Genomic DNA, 17,693 nt, shown 5'->3' with positions numbered 1-17,693 from the left:
TGGAAAATATTATATCTTACTCTAGTCTTGGAACTCAGGATCTGCATGGGAAATTTCATTTCTTTTCAGTTAATATCATTGTTTGTAATTGTACACAGCCAATTCTTTTCAGTCTTGCCCCTAAGCAGACCAGTTTGGCCCCTGTTTCTTGTATTTTTAAAGATAATGGGAATACATAGACTCAGTTAACAATGAATTCTTCTAAAGGCAATGAAGCTCTATCCAGTAATCTCCACAGCAGCATCTTTAGAAGGAAGTGGATTGTATGTATTAACTAATTTTAAATTTTCTTGCATCTTCTTCTAAGATATTTGGTTAACTTTCAGAGTATAGATGCTAATGTAGAGTGTCTTGTAAATCACAATTTTGCACTTAGACGCACAGTGTGTTAGCATTGTTTCTGCCTATTTTTGAAGATGATAAAATTTTGTATGAACATTTAAATTTTCTGAGCTAGGTTTTTGTGCTGCTAAAATGACTAAAAATAGACAGTGAAATTTCTCAAATGAAACCTGACTTTATTTAGTTGAATGGCAATATCTTTTTGACTCAGTTTCTCAGAGAAAGATTGTATTCTTTTACATCAGTTAAGTGCTACTTTGTTCTTAAAAGGTTTGTCTGAATTTAGCATATGGCTCTATACTACTGGTGATGCTCAGATAAGGCACCAGGAGTTAAATAAGCTGCTCCTACATTATAAAATCTAAGATCAGTATGATGTCTTATCTAGCACTGCTGATGCTACATTTTGATACTTGGCATCATCTAATTTGTGTCTTCATAACAGTGAGAAGCTTGAGGCAACCATTGAATTCATTCAAAAGTGAGTTCAGTGTATATAAGCATCTTCATAAAATCTTCTCTTGCTTCAAACATCCTTTTGAAACACAGGCATCGATGTAGATGTAAGATCTGCTTTAGAAAACCCTAGATCATTTTCAAGGAGAGACGTAGAACTTTTTTGAGAGATCAGATTTCAGTGGTTATCTCAAATGTGCTAGCATTCAAATTTACTTATAAAAGTAAGAAAACAATTTGAAGTGTCCTGGAAATACAGATGAAGTTCTTGTACCAGCTGGCATATTTTCTAAACAACTTTCCTCTAAACATGTTAAAACATTGGGCACTTTCCACCCAAAAGATAATAGATGGGATTTATCCAGGAATACTCGAAGATCTGGCTGATGTCCTTGTGAGGCCCCTCTTAATAATTTTTGAATGGTCTTGGAAATCTGGAGAGGCCCCAGCTGGAAGCTGGCCAGACTTGTCCCAGTTTTTAAGAAAGGCAAGAAATATGACCCCGGAAACTACAGGCCTATCAGTCTCATTTCAGCAGCTGGTAAAATTACAAAGATTATTCTGGGAGATACTGAAACATGTTTACAGACAATGTAATCAGTGGTCACAGCCAGCTGGACTTCATGAGTGGAAAGTGTTGCTTGTCAAAGCTATTGTCCTTCTATGAAAGGTAAGCCAAGTAGTTTATCAAGGGAAGCCAGCTGATGTAATCATGAACTTAAAATTCCCTTCCTCAGTAGTTGCAGGTGGCTTATATAGTATGGTAGAAAAGACACGGATTGACAAATAAAAAGAAGCCACTACTGTGGTAAAGGAAGAATGTATAAATTATGGATGTTGTTTGTAACAACTCCCAAAAAATGCTTGAATATCATGCTATTTTTTGCCAGTGTGTCACCTCTATGCTGTTGACTACATCTCCTGCAGGAAGGTGAGATGGCCCAGGAGATGCTTCTGGTCAGATGAGTCAGCTCTCTGCTCTCAAGGGTTTCTGTAGGTGTTTTGGGCTTGGTTTTGGTGTGATCTATGCAGCTTTCTTCATCTGCCATCCTGTGGAAGTTCACTGGGGCTGAAGCCATCCCCAGTACACAACAGGTGTATTTGCCTCCTCTTCTGAGGAGTAAAATAGATCATCGTGCTGAACCTGAGCTATTCCTCCCACTGGCCTCAGTGATGGAGGATGATTGTGGCTCCATTGGATTTTTTTGGTTTTTTATCCCATTGTGTCCGTTAGCTTGTTGTGGGAATGGTGGGAAGGTCCCTGAGAGCTTTTGCTCTGTAGCTCTCATGAAATGCCAGTACTGTATTATTTATATTTAACCTGATTTAGGATCTGTATGATACCACTCATGAGTATAACAAATCTTATTAGTATGGCAAAAATAGAATTTTTCCATTGTTACATCGTTTGTGTTCCTTAAGAGAAGAGGTGTGTGATATTAAAGTGTGTGTGAGAGTAATACAAATGCATATTATTGGCTTCTGACAACCTTTGTATTCAACTAAAATATTTCATTACACTGTTAAAATAATAGTTATTTTCCCGTTAGGTTCTGAATTTATCTTTAGTAATATTGTTTATTGAAAATATTTGCAGAATGTTAAACTCCTATTTCTGTGCTAAGTACATTTTGTTGATACACAAGGGTGATGTTTTTCTAATCATATTAAAATTCTCAGTTTAATAGCCAGAAGCCTAGGAATTGAATTTGTAGTGCTGGTGCATTTGTTTTCAGAAAAAAACAATTAGTAAAAATGTTGCATCCCACCCTGAGAGGGCTGCTGGCTATTTGACACTAACCTTTCTCTCTGGGATAGTTTAGTTGGCCAAAATGTTTAGATTATTTTATTGACTGGTAGAGGACTATTGGGGTCAAACAGAAAATACTTGGATGCCTTAATTTGCTCCAATCTTAATCTTTACCATGGCATCCCACAGCTTTGCAGCAGGGGAAAACTGAGACTCTTTTGTCTTTAGAGGCATGCACTTGGTGCTTGCAGGGGATTCTGCATTCATGCTAGAATGCCTTGTCCTAGAGCTGCCTCATATTTCTGGAGAAACAGTAAAAGCTCTTGGATTTGAGTTATTTCTTTGTTTCCACAAAACATACAGTGGAATAGAAACCATAGGAGAATTATGCTACTCAGGAAATAATAGTATTGGAATCTCATATATCCTTAATTCAATGTAAACAACTCATATTCTGAATTTCATAAACGGCTGAATGTATTTAAGAATCTAAAGAAGCTAAATTAAAGTACCCAGAACATGCTTTGTATGTGTCTTTTGCAATCTTAAGGAAAAGTGATGTTGGGTTGAAGAGGTTTTGGCTGAATATCTGAATCAGTTAATTACTGTGATTAATGCAGTAATTGGTGTCATTGATCATTGCAATCTTTATGTAAAACTTTGTAGTAAATTAGACAATGTTAAAAATCCCCTTGATATAGTTCTTCTTAGAGGGGAAGGGTAGCATCTCTTGTCTACAACAGTTGTTTTTTCTATCCAGTATCCCTTATGATGCTCTAAAAATCTCATCACATTAATATTGTTCTTTTTTGGCAACAAGAATCAAGCAGTGAATTAAAATGAGTAATGTCTTTGAGCATTATCCAATTTGTTTTACGATAAATGTAATTTCATGTCTCTCAACTTTTTCTCAGAGATACCACATCTTACAATGTTAGTGACCCAAAATTTTATTTCTGCATTCCAGTGAAGTCAGTGAAAACACAGTAATACAAAAGAATAAAAATTATCTTTACTATATTTCTGATGGTATACTAAAAGTAATGTATTGTGATTATGTAAGTCCTTAATCTATTTTGTTCTTTAAAAATTAATTTGGATTAGTTTCAGTAGAATATCTGAATATTACTTCTTATGAATTTCAGCTAAGTTGCTATAATTTAAAAATGTCTGGTCAGCAAGAAGGTTGGGAAAGAATACTAATTTAATAAATCTTTTCTAGTTCTGCATAGGGAAATTGACTGGTGGGGATGCAAAAGATAAGAACAAGTAGAGCTAATTGCCAGCTAACCTTTATTCCCTATTTCTTCAGAAAGTTTCTTACCATGGAAGAGATGACTGAGGGATCAACTCCCTCCTACTAGGAGTTCCAAAGTGTCCTAGAATAACAAATATCAGAGTCTGTGCTGCAAAGATTTCACTTTTATCTGGTGTTTCTAGATTTAGCTACAAACCATTCTGTGCCATGTAAACAGCATTCACAGGAAAAAGAGAACATCAAATGACACTTAAAGAAAATAGTTTTCTCAAACTTGTTAGTACATGCTACATAGTTAATACTGTATTAATTTGAATTACATAAAGTCAGCTCAGATTTGGAATTTTTAATGTCTCATTAAGTAGTGGTTTTAACAGTAATTATCATTTGGTTCTGAGTTTATAGGGAGTAAATTATGTTACAGAAATTAATTTTACCTCACTTTGTGACAAAGACCCTGAATTAGATGCCAGCATAGCAACACATGCAGAGTCTTTTGTTTATGCCTTGGTAGAAGTGTCCTCTCCCTACCAAAAAGATAAAACATAGCTGCGCTTTAGATACATCTGCTACAGTTACCAGTTAAACTGTGAGCTTTTATACCCTTTGGTAAGCTTTTCTGCAGAGTTTAGAGTTAGAATTTTTTAACAGAAAGTCTGTTTATCTCAAACAATGATTTTATGTGTTTATTTACTCCTTTTTACTTAAAAAACTCTACCGGTGACTCCAGTGGAAAAGACTGCCTGAAGGCTTTGCAGTATGTTCAGTACAGCCTTACTCTAGCTGCAGTGCAGAGCTGCATCTCTGCAGGGGATCTCAGGGGGAGGCTTTGCAAGGTATGAGAAATCAGCAAAAGCTTCTGCAGTGTGGAGAAGGGTGATCCCCACAGAGGCACAGCCTGTGTGGCGGGAGAAAATTGTTGCAGTAATTTGTTCAACTGTCCAGTAATTAAAACCATCTGCTGTCAGTTATTCCGCTGTTTGCGGAATAACATGGCTCTGGCGGGAATCTCTTCCAACACTGTGCTGCCTTTCCCTGAGAGATACATGTAGTAGAGGAAATGTATTTGAACATGTGTATAGAGGCTTTGCCCCAGAGGTCCCGGTTGCCCTTGATGGGCTGCAGCTGTGATGTCCTTAATTGGGCTGCAGCTGTGACCAATGAAGATGACTGGGATAAAAGGGGACGGGTCAGCCAGTCAGGGAGAGCCTTGGAGGAGCCATGACCTGAGAGAGAACAGCATGCAGCAGAAGGAGTCAGTGAAGAGCTGTAGCTATGAGAATACACCAAAGAGGTATGGATTTTAGAAGTCTGATAAGAACAGTATGGGACACTAGAGAAAAAATAGAACAACAACAGATACATACCTCCCTTTTTTTGGTATCTTTGACTACTAGACTTGGTGTTTCCAAACCTTTTTAAATAACTTAAAAGTTCCTAGGTTCTCTAGCAGGCAGGTTCTGAAGGGTCTAAATTCAGGTCCTGAAACACATCAGTTGTGTTGCTGTTGTACTTCTAAACATTGGTGTAGGTGAAGCAGAAGGGTGATCTAGTAGCTGTCTCCAGGTATTTGAAGCAGAAGGGTGATCTAGTAGCTGCCTCCAGGTATTTGAAGGGTAATGGCCAAGCTGATGGAGACAATATCACCTTAGTACTACCAGTTATTATAACAAGGGTGCAAAATGCAGCCTGGGTTGCTTGGCTAAGGAGTAGGGAAGCAAATTCCCCTTAGAGGATGGGGTACTGCAGCATGAGAGCAGGTTGTTTAAAGGCTATGGAACATCTTTCCCAGAATGATTTTCAAGGCTTAGCTTGACACAGCAACATCTGAATTGGTGGCTTGATGCTGGATACTCTCCTACTTAAATCTCAACATCGTACAGGGCACCTCCAGAGGTTTTATTGACACAGTTCTGTGCCTTGACTCTGGAGTGGGTCAGGCAGGCTCCAGCCATACGGTCACTCGGTTCAGCCTGTTGCTCAAGGGCCTCCCATGGCAGGGAGTGGGCCCAGCATGGTCATTCTCCTTCCAAGCCATGTAATCCCAGATGCTCCTTTATCACACCTGACTTATAGAGGCTTACAATGTTTCCAGTAGAAAATAAGTTCATTTCATTATTTTTTTTCAATTTGCTAATGGCCTGGTCTGACTTTCCCTTGGTTGCTGCTGTCTGTGCAGTAACAGGAATTTATGGGTAAGTCACTACTAGGCTTATAGCTTCAGAAAGACCACCTGTGGAAACATGGTGCAATTGTGTGTGGGGAGGGGTGAATAAATACCATTCTTAAATATAATTTGCTTTGTCTCTTAGTTGCTGGAAATTTATATTTTGAGCAAAATATTCTTTACTTGCTTAGCAAACTGCAAATACAGAAGAATCCATTTATCAAACCAGTGGCACGTAGACATAAAGAGCAGACAGGTAAAGAGAAGGCATCAGGAGGAGACTCATGTTTATTTTTATGGTTGAGTGTGTATGAGCAGGGCAGTCAAGTTATGGCTTGTGTTTACATCAGCAAAATCTCTGAACTAGAATAGAAAATGATTAAAAAGTAAATCTAATAGGGTCAAAAAAGTGTTTTAATAGGGAATTGGTTTTTCAGTTCTAAATGTCAGTTTAAAGTTCTAAATAATCTGGAAATCTAAAGGAACTATCTGTATGTGCTTTTATCTACTGTGTTGCAGTACTTTATTCTAATGTTGGGCATGGGAACTGAGAGCAGGAAGGTCTCCAGTGCTACTGCAGGGGGTTATGAGGTCATTGATCATCTGGAGGAATACATTTCCAATAGTGAAAGTATTCGCTTCTCAAAAGAATGTAACTTTTTTTTATCTGTTCTGTCATTTCTTATCCAAATTTATGGACTGTGCACCCTCTCAGAGCCCACTTTTTGACTTACGTGTGCAATGGTGTATACCATTGACTACTAAGCAATAACTCCTCTGAATAACAGATAAATATAGAAAGGCTTCAGGCATTCAGTAAAATACATTTCATTTTATGCTGAAGGAAAGAACTTAATCCTTGGCAACTTGCATGGTTCTAACAGATAAAATTAAATTACTGGAACATGAAAACCTGCTATATTAAGAGCAGCCTTTAAAAATTGTTTTCTTGAACAATGTTTTCATATGGAAAATGATTCATTTAGCACCTGCTTATGCGTGTGATTCCTGACCTAGTAATTGATTGCTTGAACTATAAGTTTATAAACAGATATATGCTCTAGTTTCACAAGTATATTAGCTGGCTGTCTTAAGTATTAAAAAATTATTCAGGTATATGGAACTCGATGTATTTGTTACTTTGCCTTTCTTAGAAGACAAAATATAACTGCTTTAAAAGTGAAATGTGCATATTTAAATGATTGAGAACAATTATCTCTTTTAAAAAGATAATTTTTCTTTCCTTGCGGACCTAGCTCTCAGTGAATTAATGAGAATTTGGTGGGTTTTCTCTGTGTAGAACTGGGTTTCTGATGAATCCCTTATTTGTGATTCAAGTGAGTACTCTTTTATTATTTTTTTTTTAATAAAGGGGTACATTGCTCCTTTAATCAAATTATTAAAAAAATTAAGAGGACCAAAATCCATGCAGCAAACACCATATATATTCAACAGAGACAGAGCAGAGAAATTAAGTTCTGGAAAATTCTGGATCTAGAGGAATACATAGGTGTCAATCCTCATTTGAAATTTCCTGTTCTCCTTGTCAACTTGTGGTTACAAAATATGTATTTTATAATTTTTCCCATAAAAGTGGTTGAAAGAAAAAAAAAGATAATCTTACATTACTTTATTTCAAAGAAATAGTAGAAATGTTCATCTCCCATTATGGATTTCTTTATTACAGGAGTCTTGACTGTTGTCAGACCTTTCCAATAGGATTTTGGAATGAATTAGTGTTATTAGTAAGGAAATGTGATGTCCTGTCTCTTTATCAAGAAATATTTTATCATATTTTGTGTGGCTGATTCACTCTCAAATAGATACCTGGGTAAAATGTGAATTAGTTCAGAAGACACTGGTGGTAAAGAAGGTGTAGGAAGAGAACCTTGATTATGGAAACATTCCCACATTAGGAAATAAAATCAAACGGTGAGCCTGATGTGTAAATCTGGTTGTTACTGGAGATTAAAGCTGGAAGCAGTTGCTGGAAGTGCTCTGGGGTTTGTGTTGCAGGCAGAATAGATGCTGAGCTTTGAATATAGGCTGAAAAAAATAGATCTACACCCAGTGGCCAGGGGTTGATGTGCATCCAGCTAACTACAGCTATGGGACATATAACAGAGCTCCAGTGCAAAAAGTGGGTAGGGCTGATTCTGGCCCAGCAGGACTGCTGAAAATCTCTGGTGTAATTTTCTGTGTTTGCTCTACCTACAGAACAGCTATTTGCAGTCCCAGAGCTGCTAGTTCCAAACCAGGAGCCCTTTTCAGGTTGCAAGCTCATACCTATATCACAAGAAATATTTTCATTGTCTGTCACTGACTAGAGACTTGTCTTGCCTTACTTAGCTTTCTGATAAGGTTTGTCAGGCATACTTTGCACTTTTCTTAGGCTTACCTGGGTCTCTGTTACAGCTTCTTCAACTGTAATAGCAATTACATAGTGACCAAGAAATTGTTCCCTTATCTGTTTTGATTTTAGTTTAGTATTGTAGGATAGTGTATTGAAAAGCCATTTTTTCCCACACTCTCATGCACTTCAATGACTAATAGTGTAATAAGTTGCAAACTCCATGTAAGATGAGCTATGACCATAGGAGAAAGGTATAGCTCAGAGGACCGGGGAGGTAGAGTGACAGCAAAGCAATTAAGTTGCGAGCACAGAAGATGACACACACATATCCCAGAGCTATAAACAGCTCAGAAATGTTCAGTTACCGATCACACAGGAATTGAATTCTTTGGAATGAAGTAAAATTGGCTTTTGGAATTCAAAAAAGAAAAACATCCAAGATATAAAATATAATAAAACATAATATTATAATAAAGTTAAATGGTATGTGGAACTGCAGACCAAGGAGGTATAAAGGATTTTTTTTCCTCATCTCCAAGTGCTTCATGATCTCAGTTTTCTTCTGTTTGGGTTGGTTGTAGTTAATTTCTTGCTCTGTGGAAAAAGACAGCAGGAAAGTTGGCTGTGCGATGACATGCTTGAAAAAATTCCAAGACAGCAGCTCAGATTTGGCTTAACTTTGGCACAGCTATGGAGGAATGTGCCTAGATATAAAAATAGGATAATCTGAGCATGAGAGTGTAGTTTCTCATTGTTTTATTTGGAACAAAGATGAAATTAAGTTCCTGACCACTTCCTGTAATTAAGGTAATTTACAGCCTGTCCCCATAGGAAGTTTCATTGAAATAAGTGAAGGGGTTTTAGATTGGGGGATTGGAGAGCTGGTTTGGATTCTTACATTACCTTTGCCACCAAACAAGGTTTAATTAAATCCTGAAGTCTTGTTTACCTGAGTGTGCCATTGCAGTGCTTGGAAAGAGGACTTTTGAAATGCACGTGTATTCTTGTTACTTTTTCACCATCTTGCATTTGTGTAGGACACAACACTATCATGTTCTTTCCAAGTGTTTTTTGTTAATAATATATCAGTTTGAATTTTTTCTGCTTTGTATGCTAACATTAAAATAATTAATTTGTGAATGGTATGCTCATAATTTCAGGATATATTCATAAATTTTAATTTACTTACCCGTTAATGAAACCTTATGGAAAGACTTGTTATAAAAAAGTGCTTGCAATATTCCATCTTTTTTTCTCCAGATTCTTTTAGGCAAATCTATCAAAGACTGAGAAACAAAATATGCTTAGCAAATGAGAAAGCTTTTATAGTGAAAGAAAACTGATGGGAAAATGTTTCAGCTTTTCTTAAGGGTATTTTATGGGCCAAATCCTTGTAAAAGTCACTTTGTTAGGGAAACCCAAATAATTTTTGCAGCAGTTATGTACAGTTACTTTTAATAATTGCATTGCCAATCATTTTTAAATTTGCCTCATGTGCTTTCTGCCATAGAGCAACTGACTTAGAAGTAGTGTTGGTTTAGTGTTCTATAATAGGGTCTAAACATATTTGAAGTTGGATATAGTCACAATATATTTTTTCTCAAAAATCAAGTGTTGGAGTACTAGAAAAAATTCTGATTAACAGTTGAACTTGATATTGTGCAGTCACATTTTTCTTTGCTAAATTCGCTATAATATTGGTATGTATTGATATATGGCCATGAGCTTATGTAAATCTGGATGACTGGCAGGGCTAGCCATCGTGGGCTTAATTTACAAGTTTTCTCTATTGCTATCTAAAGATATTAAGAATAGGGCAAGCAGTTGTGATAATTCCTCTGTAAGGTAGGTGGAGCTGGACTCAGAAAGAAAGATTATATATAGAGAGAATATGTAACAAATAGTCAAAGAGGTGGAAAAGGTCTGCAGGGGAGACAGTGAGAGCTTGCAGGGGATGGGGAAGAAATGGAAAATACAGTGAGGAGGGAGAGTATTTGAGAAAAAGACACAAAATGGTAATAAGATACTTTAAAAAGTGGGAGTTTACCTAAAGCTGCTGGTTTCGGCCACGGGTTATGTGTACAGACTTGGATGCCTTAGTAGCATCCTGGATAATTGCTTTGCATGCAATGCAGGCTGTGTGTTAAAAAAAACCAAAACAAACAGAAACAGTTTGTGTGAGATTATTTAAGTTCTGTTTTGCAGCATTCTGTAGTGGAAGGATAGGAGATATGTACTCATGCCTATGTTCCATGCATCTTCTAAGAGCTACATGGTGCATTGCTGTGATGTCAGTTACTGTAGGATGTTTTATACCATGAATGACATGTTGGATTTTTTTAGCTTGTTTGCAGTTTTGATCACATCTGAGTATTTTTGCTTGATGCTCTGTGTGGTAAGGACTGGAAAAGAGGTACCATTATGTAAGTTTCAAGTGAAGATGGATCAGGTGGAAGTGGTTTGCTTATTAATAACTTACTTGCAAGAGGGATGGACATCCTTGCAGGCAGTTTCTACATAGTATAATTAGGATATGATGACAAATGTTGTGGAAAATGTTTATTATGCAGTGTGATACAAGGATCTTCCTTATGGACAAGCTGGTATCATCTGGTGTATTCATTATGAAATTACAGTATTAAGCCAGAATAGGTATATGCAGAAGCATCTCTGGAACATTGTTGAGTTTTGCATTAAGACCTGAGGGAAGATTGGCAATCAGTTTTTTGCTCAACATTTTTCCTTCATGTTGATGTTTAATCTCTGCTTCACTCCGAGTGGCCTTTATCATAGCTGTTAGTTCAGTAAGGGAATAGAGTATCACTTCTTGGTAATGCAGGTTGAATGCTAGTGTGAGTAAAACTCCTTGTAATAAGTATTTTATTATACATGTTGCACATAGGGTGCCTTGCAGTAATCAGAAAAGACTAATAGATTTGGTATGTTACTCAGAATTAATGATATCATACATATGCTTTTAGGAGGATAATATACATAGTACAGGGGGCACATAGTATGCAACCTGTCAATGCAAGCTTAGGGGAAAATAAAATGACCCTGTTTATTGTTTCAGTGGAACAAGTGAAAATGAGAACAGTATCCTGCAGGGGTGGAATATTTGCTGAGAAAGGAAATGTAATCTGTGCTCTGAGTATTCTGAGAATTATAAGTTTCTGAAAAAAAGAAGAAATAATCAATCTTCACAATGACTTAATTGCTACAAATTAGATTTACTGTGGAGACTTTGTGAATTGTACTACAAATAGGAACAAAATTTATGTAATCAGCTTACCTCCAGCTGAAAAACATTACACTGTATGCCATAAGCATAAACTGAAATAAAAAAAAAATTAGAAAAGGGATGGACTATTGAAAGGTAGTGAACTCGTATTCATTAGCTCTTTGTTACACAGCAAAACCTATCTTTAATAAACATCTTTGTTATTGACTCTGTTCTTTTTCTGATGTTGTCATGCAGAAGTTCAGAGCTTTCACATAGAAAGTATTCTTTGATCCACAGAGATATTTCGTCCACAAAGGGACTATTGTGGAAAATTGAATACCTCACAAATTTTATATAGCATACTAATAATGGCTTGAAAAAATTATGTTCTTCAGTGTGGAGGACACTTGAATGTCTCTATTTCTCTTGCATTACTGGTTGGGGTTTTTGTTTGGTTTTTTTGGTTGACTTCTTTTTTCCTCTTCAAAGGCATCTTTGAAACTTTTTTAAATTTAGTTAGCTTTCATGGAGTAGGATTTGGCATTTTCAGAATAAGAATCAATATGAAGTCAAATGTTTTTAATGGAACCATTTTCTGTACTGAATAGTTGGGAGTTCGGGGACTAATTTTTATCATTTCTTTCAAATACTTTACTTTCTTGTTTATCTTTGGTGTGTCAATCTAATTGACATTTAAGTCTGTCCAACCCACAGCAATAAAACTGGCACTCTTTGCCCCTTCCTGCTGCAGAAGGCCTTTGGATGTCATAAACTTCCAATTTCTTGGAAGGAATTAGGATTATAGTGACTACATGAGCTTTCTCACACCTTTGTCTTTGCAAAGTTTTCAATGAGAAGCAGACTTCCCGTCCTCTTTTGCAGTAATGCCCTCAGATAAAACCCCACATGGAGCACTTTCCTGAGATGAAAAAGTAATCTGATAAAGCAGCCTGGAGAATAGATTGAGGATCAAGATTTGATACATAGGTCTCTGTGTGAGGTAACACAAGCAGTAGATGATATGAATGCTTGTACAAGCAGATCAGTTCCCTACAGGTTTTAACCTCTGCTGCACAGAGTTGCCACGCAGTTGTTTGAATGAATCCTGTGAAAATTGTTTGTAGGAGTTGACATAACCCTGACAACTGAAGGTGGTTTTGCCTAAATTCAAGTTAGAAAATCACTTGTCAGGATGTCACGAAGAGCATTGCTACATTACTGTGGTGATGTTTTTAGGCTCAGCAAACACTGATGCAGATAATCTGCCAGTTTCTCTATTGTGAGCTGCATTATGGAATGAAGTCCTTCATATAGTGCTTCTCACTTCTTAAATATTGTAGCAAAATTAATCTATCAGGCTTTTCTGACAGTCTTCTTGTAAAGAAGGCCAGAAGTCAAGGATTGAAAACTGATCTTTGTGTGGTCAGGATTTGCAGTGCCTCTAAGTATACTTCAAATGCAAGATAAGAAAATAGAGGCTAAGAATTCAAACAGAAGCAGGTTCTTACTGAGGTCAGAGCTGCAGTCTGACCCCACCAGTCTGTTTCTGATAGTGACAGTGCAAGATGCTAAACCATATTCAAACTTTGGAAGCTGTTTTCCTTTATTGTACCAAATTTATCTTTTCAGTAATACTGATAATGCAGATAATGCTGTCAGCCTGGAGAACCCTTGTGATGACAGATTTCCCAAGTTCACTACCTGCTCTCTAAATTAGTTATTTTTGTTTGCTTGCTGAGTTGATGCTGTGTTTTGGTGTTGCACAGAGCTTGATGAAAAGCCCTTTGGTATTCACATTAACCCACTGTTGTTACAATCTTACAAACTTGCTCATATTCTCTGCAGACTTTTACTGCTGAGAGTTCCAAATTTCTTTATTTATGTGTAGGGCAGCTGCTCAACTCCATAGCAGTACATTTCAGAGATCCAGAGACTGGAACTGCATGTAAAAATTGTGCTATGTCAAATAGATGCCCTGAATTTTACCATTGGAAGTTGAAGAGAGATTCCAGACTAAGACTGGTGTAGTTTGTTGTGTGCTGTTTGGTGTGGATGATCTTAAGTTTGGTATTCAGAACTATTGTTTCTGCAGTTGAGTAATACAACACTTCAGCTTCAGGAGTAGAGACTGTTCTCACATGCATGAATTTCATAACAACCCCAGAATTGGAGGAGATGGTGCACCAATTCCTTACCAGCTCAACAGCCATGGCATGTAATAGTAATTTTAGAACCTAATATGTTTTTTGGCAAAACTTCATTAATTTCTGTTCAGAACGGATCCAGGAACTTAATTTTAAGTCAATCAAGCAAGTATGAGACGTGTCTGTTACTTTCAATGTTTTTTGTAGAGAAAATCAATGTAAAGACAAATATACTTTTTGTTATTATGGTGTGGAATTGTTACACTATTAATTAAAAGTTTATTTCAATTACAGTTTATGTGTTAAAGGTTTTGAGGCAGTATAAATGTAAGGTTTACTTAAATTATTTTGGAGTCATGTAGAGTTGAAAACACTTCTTCAAAAACTGATATATTCAAGAAAGATATCAATGCTAGATATATAAGTAAGCATATGGGTTATCTAATTGTATCCATTTCATTTATCAGCCTAAATGTGGTTTGAAACTGTCAGGCAAACTATTTCTCTTTTCTATGACATTTGCAACCTAAAATGTATTGATCTTTATTTACCTTAGAATCATAGAATGGTTTGGGTTGGAAGGGACCTTGAAGATCATTTAGTTCCAACCCCCTCTACCATAGTCAGGAACATCTTTCAGTACACCAGGCTGTTCAATGCCCCACCCAACCTGGCCTTGAACACTTCAGGGATGGGGCAGCTTTTCTGGGTGACCTGCTCCCGTGCCTCATCACCTTCACAGTAAAGCATTTATTCCTAGTATCTAATCTAAACTTGATCTCTTTCAGTTTAAAGCCATTCCCCCTTCCCCAATCATTTCTTGCCCTTGTAAAATGTCCCTTTTCTACTCTCTTGTATGCCCCCTTTGGGTAATGGAAGGCTGCTATAAAGTCTTCCTGAAGCCTTCTCTTCTCCAGGCTGAACCACTCCAGCTTTCTCAGCTTGTCTTCATAGGAGAGGGGCTCCAGCTCTCTGACCTTATTTTAGATTTATTGTGGGGGTTTTTGTTTGGGTTTTGTTTTATTTCTTTGTTTTTGAGGTATTGTTGTTTTGGGGGTTTTTGTTTTGTTTGTTCATTTGTTTGTTTTTCTTTTTAGGGGCTTTAATATCCTAAAGGAAATTAATCAGACTTTATGTGAAGCTAGAACCTGGGTGTTAGGGAATTTCCCCTTTCATCTCCAAAATATGGAGCAACACATACAATAATTCCCCAACACATACAATAAGCTTTTCCTAGCAAGGAAAGCTTATTGTATGTGTTGGGGAATTTCCCCTTTTCTATCTAAAATATCCTAGCAATGGAAACTTGTAATGGTTGTTTTCATATGCATTTATTAACTTGAAGAGCTGAGGCTTTGTCTTGTACAGAGAAGTGATGTAGGCTCAGTAGACAGCAGTCCCAATGAAAGCACAGAAATTTCAGTGTATTTATACCTCTGCATACTATCTGCTTTCATATCTTTGAGAAACTATTTCATTTACAGATCTCTCTGTCAGCATCCCTGTAATTTCATTATGAATATTCATATGCCATAAACAGATGTACTGTGAATATTTAAAATGTGGGTATATCTATATGTATGAGTGCCTACAGATATTTCTGTTTATGACTAAGAATGAGAGGAAAATATATACTAAATCGTGTCTTTGAAGTATCTGTTGCAATCATTTAAGTAACCAGATTTTTGAAATTAGTTATTACTTAGAAATTTACTTCCATATTCTCTCTTGTTAAAAAATTGTCTGAATTTATTTCTTGCCTTTCAAGTTGGCAAAAATTTTTTACACTTAGTGTCTTACAGTATTGTGTTCTATGCAGACAGGAATATTCAGAGATTTTATGTTCAAGTTGGACAGCATGTCACACACACAGAATCACAGCATGGTTGGAAGGGACCATGGTGCGGTCATCAGGCAATCTGTTCCAGTGCTCAGTCACCTTCACAGTAAAGTTCTTCCTCATGTCCAGGTGGAACCTCCTGCACATCAGTTTCTGCCCATTGCCTCTTCTCCTATTGCTTGGCGCCATCAAGGAGAGCCTGGAAGCATCCTCTGACACCGTCCCTTCATTTGGAGGCTTTGAGGAGGTCCCTTCTCAGTCGTGTTTTCTCAGGTCTTAATAGGCCCAACTCTCTCAGCCTTTCCTTGTAAAAGATGTCCTTTTAATTCAGTTTTTGTGTCATCTTTTCTTAGTGAGAATGGTTTAATCTATAAATAAACATTTGTCAGTGGTAAAGTTCAGTGAATGAGTTTTAATTTTCCCAGGAAAAAAAAAAAGGGAGTTGAAATTTGAAGAGTTTGAATTACAATGATACAAAACTTCCTAGTTCTAAGAAGTTCTAAGGAGTAAGCTTCCCTTGTCGTTGAACAAAATGCAACTTTGATGGTACAGGAAAATTTTCCATTTTGCAAAATTGTCTTTATGATATTTATTATCTTTGGTGTCTCTGGATAATGCTTTGACACAAGGTTTTACAAGAAAAATCTTCTACCATTTTTTATATCTCTGCTTGATAAGCCAGCTTCTGTCACTTCTTCCACCTAGGGGGGTTCTGGAATCAGTGTCTAGTTTAAATCCAGACCAGATCTGAAAGATAGTAAAATTTTCACTGGGTTTCACAATCTTCACAGTGAAGATTGGTAAGGGAGAGAGAGTAAAGTTTATCATCTCTTGATGGAAATGCAGAAAAACTTTGAGGCTTTCGGTCATGCAGGTTGAGAGAAGCTGGCGGAGTAATTATGTATTTTTTTTCAAACTATCTCTTCTCTTGAGTAGAATGACAGATGGTGAAATAAAGGTGAGAACTGATAAGGTAAAGAGGAAGAATCTGAGTTTATGGGAAGGAAAAATCATAAAGTGAGGTATTGAAGAAGGATCTCGTCTGCTTTCATGAAGATCAAATCATTTTTTGTGTTTAGGAACCTGTTGGTTATGTCAGGGATCAACATGAATTGATTCATCCCATGGGATGCAGTTCCTGGAGGAAAGAGGGATCCAGGACAGCTGGTTTCTTTTCAGACATCACCAATAGCATGTATAGAATTAGCAAATGGTGTTTCAGGTGTTATATCTACAAATTAGAAGAGTTCTTGTTTTCATCAGGCCAAAAGTGTGTTTTATGTGACATAGGATCTCTACAAAAACTGCATCCAAGTTCTGGAAAAACATTGGAGAAACACTTGAGAACCAGTGTGGACAGAGCAGTGCAATCAGAGGCTTTTGCCAACAAGTGACTGACAAATGCACTGCAGGTGAGTGAATACCATCCCTTCTGTTTGCCAGCCTCTCAACATTGCAACTAAGAGAAGATTGAGTGTTAGTGTAAGGTAAGTTATTAGATGAAAGAAAAGACAAGTTTAGTTTAAACTAAAAAAAGTTTAGGTTTCGAAACTACAGTGACAATTATATGGCCACTATATTACTTGGCAAGTTTTTGGTTTGCTCTATGTAGATTTAGAGTGTAATTTCTAGTTTCTCGTCTTAATAAAATAATAAAAAATGTTGGGGAGTGAAACTAAGTGATCTTTAAGATCCCTTCTAAGCCAAACCATTCTATGATATTTTATTAACTAAATCTAAGTATTCATGATTAGGAAATACTTGAAAAATCCTGGAGTAAAAAAAAACCCTTGGAGTTTTTCTTTTATTTTGTCACTCTAGTGTCCATGAATATGTATTTAAATTTTATCTGTATTGTTCTTCTTTAAGTTCAAAATAAAGACTAATGAATTATACTTGATTTATAATCCATGAGAAATATTTTCCAGCTATTCTGTGTTTCTGTGTAATGTTTTGTTTTTTTTAACTAGTGGTGTATTCAATGTTGCCTACTGTTACATCTGTTCAGTATCCTCACATAGTAGTTCATTAAGATGTCACTATAAAATGTTTTGTGTCCAAAAATAAAACCTCTATTTATTAGCAGATGTTGCTTCTTCAAGTCAGATAATAACTTTTTAAAAATTGTAGACTTTGATAGTAAAAATAGAAATATTTTTT

General features: G+C 36.5%; 1 protein-coding gene across 1 annotated transcript in view; it reads left to right on the top strand.

Annotated features, from left to right (window-relative positions):
- SNTG2 (syntrophin gamma 2) overlaps positions 1-17,693 on the top strand; it is a 211,107-nt gene that overhangs the window by 44,097 nt on the left and 149,317 nt on the right. The gene's annotated exons all lie outside the window — the stretch shown is intronic.

The sequence above is a fragment of the Molothrus aeneus genome, chromosome 3 (genome assembly GCF_037042795.1).
Source record: "Molothrus aeneus isolate 106 chromosome 3, BPBGC_Maene_1.0, whole genome shotgun sequence".
NCBI lineage: Eukaryota > Metazoa > Chordata > Aves > Passeriformes > Icteridae > Molothrus > Molothrus aeneus.
The sequence above is the reverse complement of the archived record's forward strand: the minus strand, read 5'-3'. Positions and strand labels throughout refer to the sequence as shown.